The following is a 14,446-nucleotide window of genomic DNA, read 5'->3' as shown; positions in this document are numbered from 1 at the left end:
AGCTGCTCAGCAGACTGTGCCAGGTCACTAGCTACCATCTTTCTGTATCCAAACACTGTTGTAAAGGTCTTGTTCTATTGTTGTGGACCACTGTTCCTTGAGATTTCTGACTCATCCCTGTGGGGGTCTCTGGCAGACACTTTTGCTCCTACAAACATTTTTAGTTTCTTAAGTTAGAATTACTAGCTCTACCCTGACCATTACTACTTAAGATGGATGGGATATGAGGGAGGAGTTGGGGGGCGGAAATGACACAGTCTTGGGACTGTGGGAGGCTGCTCTACAAAAATGTCACCTCACTGTTCAGCAACAGTCAATAAAGCAAAGCAGATACTGGGAACTCTTAAATGGCACCACCATGCCACTGTATAAAATCATGATTTGTGCCAGTTGTAAATATAATGAGTGGTCCTGGTCTTCTTGTCTCAGGATAGAAATAGTATAACAGGGAAGGATTTGAAGGTCAACCCAGGTGAATAAATATCTGGAGCTGATGAGGTCTGGGGAGCACTGGGTAGGCTGAATATCATTATTCAGAAAGAAAGGACCGCAGAGAGAAGATGTTAAAGGTCTGTTGAAACATACTTATCTTGTAGAAGGTAAGAAAGGACTGGATGTTTAATACCTCTTCCAATAAAAGAAATGGAGTTACCAATCAAAACTCCTGGGTACCGTATTCCCAGAAAGATATAGCTCTTCATGTAAGGGGTAGGAAACTTGGAGAATTACTTGGTGCAAGGGATTGTGGATTGTAAAAGTTTCCATGGGTTCATGGTGGGGGCCAGATCTTAGGCATTAATCCAATGAGGATTACTAAATCCATAAAAAACACATCAGATGCGGGAAATAACTGAGCTGAAAACATGTGGAGATTGTATAAATTGGAAATACTGTGTATACTAGTGCTGCTCTTACCCTTCTCCAACTCTCTGCCACACTTGGAAAGAAGGAGGGCAGATATCCGATCTGTCTGTGCTTACGTGATATAAGTATGTAAAGCCATTTGCTCTTAACGAGCATTAAACGAGAAGGAAATTTAGGCATGAGCAGAGGAGAGAGGAATGCAGTAAAAACATCTTGGATGTGTTTCACATCCATTTGTTCCCAGGGCTAGCGCTCCCAGGCCTACCTGTGGGTGCACAATGAGATGCCAAACTGAGAATGGATGGAGAAATGGGAGGATGGAGGGACAGAGGGAGGGAGAAACAGAGACAGAGAGGGAGGGAGGGAGGGACTGAGACAAGGAGGGAGGGAAGGAGGGACGGAGGGAGGAAATTACTGGCAAGGGTTTTCTGTCACTCTCCCTCTTCCCTGGTTCTCAACACAGAGAGTAAAGACCTGGTGGTCCAGTCTGATCTCAGTTTCCCTCAGACAGCTTCCCTGTCTTTCTTTTTCATGTGGAAGGATCCTGTGGCTGGAAGGCTGGATGCTTAGGCTATTTGCTTCACCTGAATGTCTTAGCTGTATATGGCCTTGTCACCTCACAGTCAGCCCCAAGCTAGCACATTCTGGCACAGTGCTACAATGGAGGAAAGGATGGTCCTTCCATTGCAGGATGTTGAAATGGACTGCTTTGAGAGGACAGACCTGTCCTCAGGCATTCCCACTGTCCTTTCATGCATGGAAATGGAGGTCGACGATTTCCGAAGCAATTAAGTACCATAAGAACCACTCTGAGTCAACAGGACCAAGGACTTCATGACACATTTGATACACACTATAGGGTTTTAGGGAACACATCCTTGTGTGTCCCAAATGTCTGTCCTTGCAAAAGTTGTTTGTCAGTCCATGCTGTCTTTATCCTATTGGATTTCTCTGCCAAGCTTCTGCCTCTGCACTTCCCCACAAGGTCTGGAAGCAGATGGCGTCAGGGAGCGCTACAGGAAAATCAAGCAAACCCTTCTCATTTCTGCCGCCCACAGCTGGGTATGCTCTTAGCATGCCAACTCCACCCAGTTATGAGCACATGATTTGGAGAATGCATTCCCCAAGCTAATTGTCTCTGTCTCAGTTACAACTGATGGGAAGAAAACTATCTCAAATGCCTTGACAGGTTGCAGTTAGTCAGTGATGATTAACCTGTGCAGCAGAAGCAAAGCAACATGGACTGTGCCTAGGTTATGAGCCTGATAACTCTTCTTTACTGACAACAGATCCTTGACAATGACACTTTCAGGGCTAAATCTCATTCTACCTTCCAAAAAAAACCAAAAAACTGGAGCCTTAGGGATTTCTAATGTTACAACCTTTTGCTGGAGTTATTTCAGAGTAGCTCTCATTAGAAAAGTTCTACTGGTTGCAAAAATTATTTCGCATGTCTCCAGACCAAAGCTGCCAGGAGAAATATCATAAATCACTGATATCCTCCTGATGTCCCCATTTCCACATATAAAGACAAGGACTAAAGGACAGTTCAACATCTTCCACAAGGAAGAGGTGGAACAAGATCAGGCCAATGCACATCTGGAAAGGTTGCCATGTCACGGGGGTTGGGCACAATATGGTGGCTCCAGAAGGTATTTAGAGTGCTGCACTTTCTAAGCATTGCAGGGACTGTCAAAACCTGAGACAAAGCCTTCAACATGAATGGAATAATTTCCTTGAAAGCTAGACCTTAACTCTCTAAAGTTTTAACTCCAGAAAGTAGCCAAGCACCAACTTCAGTTGGAAACTGGACTTCTAATGCAAATGGCAGCTGCTAAGTTTCCACTTAGGTTTTCCCCCCTTGGGGATAGCAGGAGTTCCCTGCACTGGATGTAGTGCCTTAGGAACAAGGGAACCCTGGCAGCAGTGCATAGCAAACACCTGAAATAAGGCCAGCTCATTTGATGACAGCAGCAGAGGAGGTGTCAAGGGAGTCTTTGCAAGATTATATGCACATCAGTTGGTAGGGAGTACAGCGATTGTTAACAACTGATTAAGTCATTACTCTGGTAATGGCCAATTTGGAGCCATGCTTCAGAAGCCCGATATTGTGTGAGAGGTATTTTAACTTACCCTGTGCACTACTGCATCAGTTGGGTTATGCATTCTCTATGTGTACACACACACATACAGTCTCTCAATTTTCTGTAATGATTTCCTGATGTTCAGTGCATGCTCGGTGACAGGAAAGGAAAAAATGTCACAACAAGGCCATTCAGCAGCTGCAAAACTGCCTGCATCCAAGAGAAAATAATTTTTCACCTCAGAGAGGAAAAAACTGAGGGTGGTATTTGTCCTGCACAGCTGTGAAAATACAGAAAGGGAATGCCTCTTTCTTCCCCAGTTGGACAGGCTGGGCCACTGATTGCAGAGGAGGCTTCACAGGGCCACAGCTGAGAAGGGACTGGCGAGGTGGAAGATTGAGGGGACTCCAGCCAGGGTAAAGGGTGGCCATGTGCCTCTCATTTCATTGAAATAACCGTATAATTGATTCAATCCCAAACAAAAAAAAAAAAGAGTCACTAAAGATTCCCAAATATTGTGTCTTGGGCCTTCTATATGTGTCAAAGAGAGACAATTTCCAAGGAGCAATTATTGTCCCATATTCTGGTTCTCAGGATGTTACCATTTTGTGCTCCCCTTCCTCACCCCTCAAGGCCCCAAAGCTGAGGGTGAAGTGAGTCAGATCCTCCACAGAAATGGACAGTAATGTATATGAGAAGACCTGTGCCTAGAGCAGCATTCCTAGAAACAGCAAAGGGAACTACTAGTGCTGTGAAACAGTAATCCAAAAATAAAGGCCAATTAGGAAATAAAGGTGACTTAGATGAATGCCACAGTATAAATCCAGGAACCTGAAATTCAGCATCCTGTTTTAAAATCATCCCCTAATCAATGCTCCAGAAAACAAAATAATCCTAATGATACATGAACCATTTTAATAATTAAAAATGCCCTGTAATTCAGTCAACTTAGTTAGCTATCTGCACACACCATCTTATCATATACACCTAAAACATGCAGTATTTATCTGATGGCTAATGATTATGAAATAAAGCTGAAAGTAATAAAACTCCAAATAAGAACTGGCAGACTACAGCTATCTTGTGTCTGTTTTTATAATCAACCTCTCAGTTGTCATGGTACTAAATCACACATTCTGGGTCATATCAATGGAATAGCAGAAAGGAACTCTGATGTAGTAACCCTATTAGGTTCATTTCCAAGTCCCAGCTTCCTTCAAATAGAACTTGCAATCTCTGATTACTGAGGTAACAGAATGGAAGTTCACATAACAAAGTCCAGGTAAGAGGATTATTATCACAGTGATTCCACACATAGCTCTTTATTTTGCTGTCCAATACAGTACAGAGCTTATCTAATTATTTCTGTGCCTCTCAAAATTTGTTAAAATTGCCATTTTAGGGCTTAAGGTGGAAACCATAGTATTTTTAGCAAACTTCACTTTCTGTCTTACAACTGCATTTGACTGACAAAAGCTGTACTGGCTCAGCAGCAGAGCAGCTCTCAGCTTAGTCCCGAGGTGATTGCAGTAGGCCTTCAGCTTCAGGGGAACAGCATGCTTTCTACTGCTTCTTTGTTATTTCACCAGGATCACATCATCAATGTCAGCACGTTCTTCCAGGCTGCTCTTAGAAAAGGTTTTTGGTTCAGGATCTAAAAGAGGTGATTTTGTCTGTTTCCCACCTAATTTCCATATGTACACACCACATTGTTTAGATTTTAAAAAATTAAAAGAGATGGGGAGGGGTGGGGGGAATAACAAAGCCGATGCTATGAGATTCTGTCTCAGAAGTAAAAGACAAACAGCTTTGCCCAAGTGTCCATATTTAGCTTCCTCACATAGACTGAGCAAGATACTCTTCATCTCAAACTGCGGTGGTGGGAAATGGACCATACTGCCTGTGGAAACTGATGATGCTGAATTTCAGAGCAGAAGCTCGAGTGCCCTTGCAGTCTGTCACCCAGAGACCTGGATGCCCGGGAGTTCCAAAAGTATTTCAGAGCATTGCTCTAAACAGACAGCTGAGTGCGTTGAAGTGCGCCAAGCCCTTGGCATGTGTGGAAGTCCCAAAGGTCAGCCATCCTTGGCTGCAGCTTGCTTTCAGGGGTGTTAAGTCCTCCCACTCTGGCAAGGAAGACCCTCGGCTTGAAGTCACCTAGCCAGAGCTTTCACCCTGAAGCAAGCTGAGACATTCAGGATAGAAGCAGTGCTCCTTCCAGCCCAGGGGAGGAAACAAATGCACAGCTTGACTTTCTGTGTGTTGGCCTGAAACCAGACACTGTGTCAATACTCTGCTATGACAGCTCTGGTAGCAAGAATTACTTCAGAACACAGGCATCCAGTGACTTAGAAGCTGAACAATCTCTTGCACCAAAGAGCAAATGTTTTCCCTGATTTCTTGGAGGGGTGGTGGGTGGGAGCTGAGATGATGAAATGCAATGGAAACCTGCAGCCTGCAGGCTGGGTTAGCATCCTTCAAAGCCTGGGGGCACAAAAAGCATTCAGCAGCAGGTGGTCTCACCTACTACCAACATGGAACTTCTTCCTTGTACATCTGAGCATGACATGAGTGTCCAGTGACTGCAGTTTTGTAACCAGCTGTCACATTCACCTATAGATAAACATTGTACCTACGTAGCAAGAACTTGCAGGATATTATCCACTGCCCATGCAAGGTATTTATTTTGCCTAAAGCACGTAACTGCACTTGTCCAACTGTTGACTCACAGAGGACTCCTTAGTAACTCCAAAGGTCTGATCTCTCTGTGAGAGTCCTCCAGATTTTGCAAGCTGGTATCCCTCTAAGTGGAGAGGATATCCCCTTTGCTGCTGATAGCAAAATAGCAGCGACAGCAGAGAGCCAAGCGTGCCCTGGCCACAAGGCTACTTGGCTAGACTTGTGCTCAACAGATGGCATTTCTAGGAATTGCTGAAATATCTCTATGGCTAAACATAGGAGTCCTAACTCTCAGTCTTGTATTGAGGCTAGTAAAGCCATCTCACCATCTCTCTCACCAAGATATGTTACTCAGTCCAAGTACAAAATTACCTATATTGTATATGCTGAATTCTGCCTCTCTGTAACTTCCACTATTGCATTAAACAAGCTAGATGCCTGAAGTCAGATTCTGGAGGAGGGTCTTGGGAAAGTGCAAAATCTCTCAAGTAGCTGGGGAAAAAGAATCCTACCTATGAGCCATTAATGCTTTTGTTCATCCCTAAAAAAAAGGAAAAAGTTGTTCGCTTTTAACATAGAAATGAAAATAACTGGGTTAAATGCATAGAGTCTTCACCCCTGCCCTCCCCAGGAGAAACTTCACTACTTTTCTTGGTCTTTGAAGAGTAATAATTTGCCCTGGAGCAGAAAACTTTCTACAAGGATTGTAGTCCTGATTTGCATGCGCTGATCAGCCTCAGCAGCACCACAGTTTTGTTGTGCAGATGAGCACTCTGAAGCTTCTCGAAAGGTAGTGTATATTCCCTGCCTTCATTCACAAAGCTGCAAAGGTCTGGCAGCTTGTGAGTTACTGTTTTGCTAATAGTAGTGACTAATTCAATGCCTGGTATTAAAAATAGGATTGCTAATTGTACTAATAAGTGACAGTGATAATATCACAGTGCTATGTAGTACATAACCTTGTTATAGCTGAAGTTTGTTACCATGCTTTTGGGTTCTCTCTCAGCTAATCTGCAGGAAGTTTCAGCTGCAAATGGCCTGTTTGAAGCATGAAATACCAATCCCATGCAATGTCACAGTACTTGAAATTACCCCAGAAAATAAATCTATCTGACCCTATTGCCATTACTAGAAAGAGAGAGGAAAATATTTCTGCTGGTGGGTGAAAGACAACAAAGCTGCTTGGAGTGCTCAGTAATACAATCTGGTCATGTTCCATGATGTCTGAAGATGACTTTCTAGAGTGCATGTGAAAGAGGCCATGACCAACTTCAAAGACAGGGAGGCAATCATCTCTCTGCTGCTCTCATTTTCTATTGACTTCCTAGTAATTCTGCTTGGAGTAATTCTCCATGTAGAGTAGGGCAAGAAGCTGACCAGCAGTCAGTATTTAGGACCTTTGGGGAAGAAAGGCAGGAACAGTTCTGAAAGCATAACTGAATAGGAGTGAGATAAATTTCTTGCTGATGAGAGAGAGCAAAAATTCAGCATAGCTCCAACGCTTAGGGATGCCTCACAGCTATTAGGGACAGCACCACTGTTCTTTGGGCTGAATAGATGGGACTTGCAGCTCTGTTTTGAGCTCACATATGGAGCTCGTTTCCTTAACACCTACATGCAGCAGCCAGAGTGCAGTGGCCCAGGACAGGACAAGTGCTTTGATTATTTAATAGAAAGCCAGTTCTAGAGAGGCTGTGCAAAGCAGTCATCTCTTCTGTCTCCTACGTTAACAGGAGCACATTTACTGCACATCAAGGGCTAGTACTAAAAGGAGGAGCAAAACGTGGGACTATTGTATATCCAGCTTCATTAGATAGAAGATTGCTGTTGAAGAAGCAGCAGTTTTCTTGTCCATTGCAAACAATTATGCACAGTGGCCAGAAACAGCATGACAGAAGTTACCCCTGTGTGGTCAGGAGGATCACGCAGGAAAATAAATGGAGGAAAATAAATGTGAAATGAAACAGTCAGTAAGGCAGTCTGCCACACTGCAGGGAGAGGCCTGCTTTCCTCCTGGCACTGAGACCCTCCACAGCAGAAAAAAAAAATGACAATGGATTTCAGCAATTAATAGCAGTAGGCTTCCAGAAACTGAAAACTTTCCTCATTTACTCTACAAATGGAGAAAGTGTGACTTAACTCATTGACTGAGGCATGTTTATATGGCTGTCCACTAATGACTCCCAGGCACTGGGCCAGTCAGCAGGCCTGTGCCACATCTGAATGGTGCTCACTAGAGCATTCCTGCATCCTTGCCGCCTCTGAGTAGAAACACACTCATCTTCCAAAACACCACCTAAGTGGTGACCTCAGACAACAAAAGCACACTAGAAAACAACAAACTGTTCCTTACACTCTGATGGGGACAAAATTTTGCCTTTTGATCTTTTGCCCATTAATTTTTCTCTGAGATCTCAACTTAACTCCTCTGCTCCACTTCAGGGTGGCTGCAACCAAAGCACCTTCTGAGAAAAGTGTTGTTCCTGTTTTGCCACACTTAATCCCAACCTAGGCAGCTTTTCACCTGTGGAGGACTACAATTTTGTCCCTGCAGAGGGATTAGCAGCAGACCAGGTAACATTTTTCTTGCTGACCCATAGGACCCTGAGAGTCGGTAAACTGGGTTTTTTGAGATGTGCTGTGGCTGTCTTGCAAGGATAGACAGTAATTATCAGGTTTTACTTTGGCACTGCCAACTTTGTCACTTCTGTGGCATGGCCTATAGGATGGGCCATGCCCCAGCCCAGAGGCTCAGCTAGGCTCTCACAGACCATGATCTCTCTGCAGTTATTCATAGATGGAAAACAAATTGGTGTATATGGCCAGAGAAGTCCTCCTGTGATAGCCACAAGGAAAGGAGTGGTCCACCTGCACAAGGACAGGCACTGTGAAAGGTGAATCAAGGGCAGGCACTGTGAAAGCTGAAGATAGACCCAGGCAGACAGTTCTTCAGCGGCATGCCTTGCCCCTTGGCCATACCTGTTGTTTTCACCATTAACAACCTCTGTCCCCCACAATTTCTGAATCAGTACCCCATCTCACAAGAAGGACCCCAGCAGCATTTATATCTGATACTAGTTGTTGTAGCTATTATTACTAAAATCTGCATCTCTGTCAACAATTTGACCCACGCAAGGTCACGTGATGGGGGAGGCTACTCTAAACCATTGATACTCTATTGCTTCCCTACCTTAATTTGCACAAAATGAAGCAGAAAGTTCCTTGCTCCCTAGCTGTTCCAACTTCTTCATTAAAAACATCTCTCAAAAACATATCTGCTATTCTAAGAATTTTTCACTTGAAACTGCACTTAGAAAAAGAAACATAAAGGCCTTAATCATGCTGAAATGTATTGTCTGGTTTCTTTTTCAGTTGAGGGAGCAAAGTTACATTCTGGTTTCCATTCAATTGCAAGAGAAATAAAAGACCCTTCTGGAAGTGGGAAATAGCCTAAGCAAGGTAAAAGTCAAGAAGGTTAATTAATTTTATTTTTTTAAACTGTGCATTGAAGTGCAGCCCCTTAGAAAGTTATTTTCTGGATGTGTAGACAGTGTTGCTGTAGGCAACAAAGAGTTAGCCAGAAATCTGATCAGATTGCTGGTCTCGCTTCAATGCTGATCTATCCTATCCAGTGCTATTCATGCATTTAAAAACTCTGCGAGAGGGCAGGCAAAGTCAATTTCAGATTAAGTGTGCTGAAGGCTAAATGAATGCTGTAGGAAAGGGTTTCCAGAAGTTATGGACAAAAGAAAAGGAAAACCAAGGTATCATCTTAGTTGCAACTAAGTCCCTGTAGCCTATTTATTCTGTCTTATGCAGGGGGATATCCAGTCTTTGAACAGTGCCAGATGATTTGTTTTGATATTATTGGCATCTTTAGAAAGAAATCTTTTACATCTCCAGAATTTAGCCTATTTACCAGCTATATTAAATGTTTTCTTGGGTGTATTGCTCAAGTGGTACTGTCCTGGCTGCAGAAATGCAGACAGCACACACACGGATTGTGCAAATGATTCAGTACTCAACCCATTAATGCTGAGGCCAGCAAACAAAGGTCTGTTTGCTGCAAAGTCTCACGTAGAAAAGACATAATAAAAGGAGGCAGAGAGACTGGAAAGGTAGATGTTAGTCTGTTTAATCATGTCAGCTTTTTCTGGCTGTTTAATGGCAGACAATAAAAAATTGTTTCAAGGACACCGGCTCAGCTTTGGCCGAGGCATCTCCTCTATGAGCCTTCTGGAGGGACTGAATTCAGTTATCTTCTTCAAATGCACAGTTTCTTTCTCCAGTGCCTGGGAGGAATGGATCTGCTTTGTCCAGCATGCACTGTGCTGCCTTGCATCTGCCCATTCCTGATCTCTCACTGAGGGACTTCAGGATAAGGCACTTCAAGTGGATGGGAATGTTCCCTTACAGCCTTGAACAGACCCAGTCTATTCAAAGCAGCGTATCTATAGCCAGCTACACAGCTCTTCCCTTCCAGGACTGGGCCACCAGTTTATAGCTGAAAATGCTATGTCATCTGGCTCCCATGCTGACATATTTTATGCAGAAATCCCAGCAGAGGGGTTCCTTTTCACCTCAGAGGTCTGAATTCAAGCTCATCCTGTGGATTAATCACCCTAATATCCTGAGCTGATGCCTGGAACACAAATAAAGCAGAGAAGCTTGGTGGCACCTCCCAAATGAGACTTTGGGATGGAAAGTGAAACTAGTCAAAATGCAAGTGTGCTGGCCAGAGAGAAGACACAAGCCCAAATATATAAAGATCAAAAATTCTACTGCACTCATGACAAAAGAGAAGGGCAAAGAAACAGCAAAATTGCAGACATCTCATCCACCAGGATGTCACACTCAGTAGAAGTGGAGTCTGACAGAGCCACAAACTCCAGACAATTTTACCCAGCCTTTGGGATTATCTGGGAATACCTTGAAGGGCTGGATTTGCACTTGTATGCAAGGCATGAATCAAATATTGGCCATTTTCTACAGTCCAGAGTATCAGACAGAGTACATGATCAGGTAGGTAAGGGAGTCAATTTTGACCTAGATTTTCAAAGGTAATTTTTGTCCATTCCTGTTTTTTAAAAAACCTATATTTATTTCCTTGTTTCAGGATGACATCTGTCCCAGAACTGGGCATAATCTTTGATTTTGGGGCAGAAAAAATATCTATCTGCTTGTGTGACTAGGATTTTTATGGATGTCTATGTGTGTTAACAGAAGCACGGTGTATCTGTTTAAACTGTTTCAGCAGCTCAGAGAGTTATGGTGTCAGATTTTTTTCAGATTAGTCCTTTTAGCAGCTGATAACATATGGCTCTGAACTGAAAGGCTATGATGTAAGCCTTGCAAAAAGCCTGAAAGGCAAATTAAGCAATAACACGGTTGGTGCTCTGGCATAATAACAAACTGTTTTTCTTTCTAAGAGGTGCACAGTGGGGAGAGGTATTCCCTCCCCTTCACTCTTCTTGCATTCACCCTCAGGCACAAGATGACAGACTCTGTGCTAAGTATCTCAGGCTGCTCAGTACAGCTGAGGGTACCAGCTGTCCTGCTGGCAGACCCCAACAGCTTGACAGAAGGACAGCACCTGGAGGAGCTGGCAGCCTCATTCCTCTTCCCCTGGGCTCCTCCAGTCCACCCCACAGCTATGTAGGAAGGGCATCCCAAAGAGATGAGCCTAGGGAGAGGAGAAGAGAGAGGGAAAGGCAGGGAGGAGAAGACTAGGGAGCTGGGTTAAGAAGGAATGAAAGACTGCTTTAACCCTAGACCGGTCACACTTTTCCTGGTCACCAATGCCTTGTGGATGCATAGAAGGCAGATACAGCACATGGAAGAGGACAGGACAGCATGGGAACACAGGACAGCCCTTCTGCCCGTGTACCCTCTATTGACAGCCAGAAGGCTGAGATGGTCTTTGCCTGCTGCCCCAACTCTAAGTTCCATTGTGCTTGTTTCTTGCTGCAATCCAAGAGGTTTGGGAAGGAGACAGAAAAATGACAGGGAGAATGAAGCAGAGAAGGCCACTGCTGGCCATTATAGTCTGGGACAAAGAGCCACCAATCAGAGTTTAAGAGAGTTGGAGAGGAAAGGTGACCATTCCTGGGGACAGCTGGAGAATTTGCTCAGGCAATAAGCAGAGGCCTGCCCTGAGCCCTGCCAGGAGCATTAGCAATGCTGTCTCTCCTGGTCAAAACAGGGACAACTTCTCTTAAGACTCAAAACCTGGTACTGTCTGACCTATGATTACATGGTTCCTTTCTGAGAGGAGGTCTGCTCAAAGAGGGTCTGAGATGGGGAGCACAGGGCAACAACTCCCTGCCTGCTCTGGGGAGCTGGCAAGGGGTGCTCAGTGGCAATTTCAGGATTTCAGGATGCCCTGGTGATGCTTCAGCTGGCGCCCACCACCTGATCAAAGAGGGCTGTGGTCACAGAGCGGTAACCATGAGGTGGCCTCAGTGCCATGCTGCTGCTTAAGCAATTTGCTGGGAGAGGAATAAAAGATGCCCCCAGAATGGTCACAAACCTGCCAGGATGCCAGGGAGAGGTGTGGTGTGGAAGAAACAGGAGAGATCTGTGCAGTCAAGAAAAGCTCCATTGTTGCATTGAATCCTGAGACTTCCTGAAGTCCATCTTCATGTTCCAGTGGCAGTTCCAGCATAACAACTCCCAAAGCTAGCCTGATGCTTTTCTGGATCCTTGTAAATCTAGGCTGGCCTCAGTAACAAAGTGCAGATACACACTGGAACATACAGGCATATCCTGTGCTGTAATGCTGTGGTGAGGGAAACTCCTGTTTCTGAAATCATTGTACTACCTAGCTGAACTGCATAAAGTTCAAATAACCTCTACTGGCTGTAGTCTAGCCAGGAAACCTCGACCTCTGGAGTGAGGTCATTAAAGCCGAACTTCTGGAAGCTCAGAGGTGTTTAGAGAGCCTGTTAATTACTGCACTAATCCTTTAGACAATGCTGGCTCCCGGCACTTCCAGAGCATTAGCGCTTTAGGAGCATTTGAGCCCAGATCGCTCAACTCCACCCTGGCAGAAGTACCTCCTGATGAAATTACTGCCAGCATCTTTTCCAAGTCCACACGTGCATAAGTAAGGCAGTCAGGAGGCTCACAGGGTGTCAGAAGCTGGCCCTGAGCATTTCTTTATAGATGTGAGTCCTTTTTGTCTCATTATCTGGAGCTGATATCATCTGTTTGCTGTGTTTTTCTGACTCTTATGAAGCCTCAGATGGTTCCTACCCACTGTGGAACAAGCTGCCTATTTTTTCCAAAATCATGTCTCTTCTAACACCTTAACCCTGTAGGCTCAGCAAGCCAACAGGTCAGCAGAAGGATAGAGCACTCTGGATCCTGAGCATGGGTTTAATGACAGTGTGGAAATCAAATGCCTAATCCATGAAAAATGCCTATGACAAAATGTGAACAACCATGATCGCAGTAACAGTGGGAACAGAGTTCATCAAAACAGTGGTATTCATTCAATCAGACAGAGTAGCTGCTGCCCAGCAGTTCTCACTCTTTCCAGCTGGACGCTCACATTCCCAAACACAAGCGTCCTTACAGGAGAGCAAGCGATGCCTCTACAAAGCAGAGGCAGTAGCAGTGGTTTTTGGACCCCTTGTAGTCAATGATCTTTGTCTTGCTGATTTTCTAGCAGGTTTACAGGGCCATGGTTAAAAAGCAGTTACAAGTGGTTTGTGTTACTGCATCTACTGTACGAACATACATCAGCTACCACTCCACCATGGGCATGGGAATGCTGCTTAGAGCTTTCACCCATTAGACTTCTTGCCTGGTACTCCTTCAGCCCAGCACATAGAATTTCCTAAGGACATTCAGGCATGCCAATCTCACTGATTAGGCACTGAGGTTTCCAGCACAACTGTTCACATAGTGGGAGCCCCAGGGGCCCTCAGGGATTCCCTACTGTCTCACAGACTATACCTGCTACTCTGCAGGCAGCTCAGAGGAGTCCAAGAGCAGAAACTGAATTCATGCCCATGTTTAACGACGAGTGCAGGGTCTCCTGCATAAGGCCTTACCCAAGGACTGGCATTTCCCTGGCTTTGAAATTCACACAGCATAGAACATGCTGCACAAAGCATGTTGAGACAGAGACACACTCCCCATTAGCAGGGTCTGTAGCTATTGATAGGCATTAACTGTTATGGCAGATGTTACTCTGGGGGGAGAATAATATTTGAATGAGACAAAAAGAAAGGAAAAGCAAGAAAAACCTCTCTGGCAGCCAGCTGGGAGAGAGGCAATGGAGAGTCAAGTGTCCTTTTCCTGTTTTTATCTCCAGGGCAGCAGATGATCCCCTGTAATACTTCACCACAACAATAATGGAGTTTTTCATTAGTTGCACAGACTCCCTCCTGGTATTCCCTGCTTAAGGGATGCTGCACACACTAAAGCACCCCTTGCTCAAGTGCAAATGTTGCACTCTGCCTGGTTGTTGATCTTTGTGCTTACATAAAACAGGCTCCTAAGTATAAATCAAAGCAACCAGAGGCAGGGAAAAATGGGGAAAGCAGGCAGAACTCTCACATTTGTGGCAGTCACTTTCTGCGGGAGCCCTGCACAGCACAGAGTCAAGGCTGCAAGACCATGAGAACAGCAGCAAAACAACCAAAAGAGAACACTCCAGCAGAGGATCCGCAAAACACGATAGCACCTTGGGGGTAAAAGTACTGAGTTGCAATTAGAAGGCAGGCTGCACAGTTGCAAGTTTCAACTTGCAGCAAGTCTGTCTGCAAAAGCCTTTGACCTTAAAAGAGCTAAGGCACTTACAGTACCCTGCA

This window comes from Camarhynchus parvulus, chromosome Z, assembly GCF_901933205.1.
Source record: "Camarhynchus parvulus chromosome Z, STF_HiC, whole genome shotgun sequence".
Classification (NCBI taxonomy): Eukaryota; Metazoa; Chordata; class Aves; order Passeriformes; family Thraupidae; genus Camarhynchus; species Camarhynchus parvulus.
Note: the sequence above shows the minus strand (reverse complement) of the source record.